Source organism: Crassostrea angulata, chromosome 8 (genome assembly GCF_025612915.1).
Source record: "Crassostrea angulata isolate pt1a10 chromosome 8, ASM2561291v2, whole genome shotgun sequence".
Taxonomy (NCBI): domain Eukaryota; kingdom Metazoa; phylum Mollusca; class Bivalvia; order Ostreida; family Ostreidae; genus Magallana; species Magallana angulata.
Window position 1 is genome coordinate 43551142 of NC_069118.1, and position 2533 is coordinate 43553674.

General features: G+C 32.7%; 1 pseudogene; it reads left to right on the forward strand.

Moving 5' to 3' along the window:
- Positions 1 to 552: 552 nt before the first annotated feature.
- On the forward strand, positions 553 to 2308 carry LOC128160997 (uncharacterized; annotated as a pseudogene).
- Positions 2309 to 2533: the final 225 nt, after the last annotated feature.

The following is a 2533-nucleotide window of genomic DNA, read 5'->3' on the forward strand; positions in this document are numbered from 1 at the left end:
CATGTTCATTGTACTTAGTTATTGATAATGAATAACTTTAGAAAAATTATTGGAATTGTACATGTAGTTTATATAAGTAGTTCGTTACAAGACTAAGATATGATTTATTCAGAAAACATGAATGTGCGTTAAAAAAACTTCACAGTTTTAGTGACAATTTCATTTTCAATGTGCACGAATTGTGTAAAAAAATATGCATTGATATAAATGCAGTATTATTACTTAAAGTTATTAATAAGGAATCAAAAAAGAATTGAGTAATGAAATCTTGAAAAGCAAATATATGATAAACAAATAAAACTATGGAGCTATGTACCTTATATAAAAATGACGTTGATGAAATCATAGCGTAACGTCGCAAGGTGAACAACGTCATAGTTAAAAAAACCGTAACTTTAAAAGCCAAATAAAGATATTTATAGTTATTGGATCTTCATGAAACTTCATAACTTTAATCTTCTGACAAATATAGATATAAATCCGTAAAAATCTGAAATTGTGAAAAAAATGTCTTAAGGACCCTTTTCTCATGGGCGCAATCATATTGTAGAAATGAGATCTGATGAAACACAGGGTGACCAAGGAGTTGTCAGCATCACAGAGGAAAACCAAAGATATGTATCAGCAACCTGCACTGGAGAGCATGGGCTCTACACAGAGAAATTTAGTCATGGCTCTAGGACAATCAATGAAACACTCATTGAGGATCTTGGCAATGGTAATGTATTCGATAAATTTGTATGATTCACAATATTGTCTAACTATTAGGCCCGTGTTTTTCAGCAAATATGTCCACATGTTGTTGCTTAGCAATTGGTGTTGTATTAAATGTCACCCTATTGTATAGGGTCCATGTTCTTGACAGGTTAGAATAGTATTGGTAATTGATGCATGTAAATGCAGGCCCAATAGTGTGTTCTGACATGTTTTATTTTTGTTTTAACTTTCTTACAGTGTATATGTATTTGGAATATGAATGCGTATTGTAGAAATGAGTGCTGATGAAACTCAGATTGACCAAAGAGTTTTCAGCATCAGTATGGAAAACCAAAGATATGTATCAGCAACCTGCACCGGAGAGTCTGGGCTCTACACAGAGACATATAGTCATGGCTCTAGGACAACCAATGAAACATTCATTGAAGATCTTGGCAATGGTAATGTATTTGATACATTCATCAGATTCGCAATATTGTTTAACAATGAGGCCCATTTTTATTATTAGCAATTGGTTTGTCTTATTAAATGTAACCCCATATTATAGGGTCCATGTTCTTGACAGGTTAGAATAGTATTAGTAAATGATAAATGCAGACCCTATAGTGTCGTCTGACATGTGTGACACCAGTAGCTCAAAATTATGTTCTTAATCCTTTTTATTGCAAAACATTTTGTATTTACTTACGGATAGAATATCTATATCTAAGATAAGATTACGTATTGTAGAAATGAGAACTGATGAAACACAGGGTGACCAAGGAGTTTTCAACATCATAGAAGAAAACCAAAGATATGTATCAGCAACCTGCACCAGAGAGCCTGGACTCTACGCAGAGAAAGATAGTCATGATTCTAGGATAACCAGTGAAACACTCATTGACGATCTTGGCAATGGTAATGTATCTGATACATTTGTATAATTCACAATATTGTCTAACTAATATGCCAGAATTTTCAGCGAAAATGTCCTTATGTTGATGCTTAGCAATTGGTTTTGTCTTAAATGTAACCTGATATTATAGGGTCTATGTTCTTAACAGGTTAGAATAGTATTGGTTATTGATGAATGTAGGCCCTATAGTGTGGTCTGACATGTGTGACCCAATAGTTCAGATACATGTTCTATACTCTTTTTTATTGCAAAACTTGACTCATTTTGTTTTATCTTTCTGACAGTTATCTGTATCCAAGAAATGATTTCGTATTTTAGAAATGAGAACTGATGAAACACAGGGTGACCAAGGAGTTTTCAGCATCAGTGAAGATATCCAAAGAGATGTATCAGCAACCTGCATAGGAATGTCTAAGCTCTACACAGAGAAAGTCATGGCTCTAGGATAACCAATGAAACACTCATTGATGAAACTCTTCATTCTAAGTCTATTGGTTTTGTGTCAACAAGAAAATACGGTATATATGACGAAGTTAATGCCTTTTGTTATGCAAAAAGGATTGATTATATGCCAGTGTATGATGATTATGAAGGAATTTTTCGAATATATTTATTATCATCGAAGCCTTGCAGACCATTGAATTTATTGAAAAAAGAAATTTAAATGCAGTGTTTGTAAAATTTTGTATGATTTAGCTCAACATGAAGGTAACTAATTAGATTGATAAAACTATTTTTCTGAATATGTTTTGGGAATTTTACTGCTATTTCTGTCTTTTTTTTTTACTTTTAAATCAATCAGCGAGTGAAGATCTTTTTATTGGGCTCATCCTTTGATTATTATGCTACAAACTGGTGTGCAACATGTAACACTTGCATGACATACTGGAAGTTTATCAGATAAACATTGACAATAAAGAC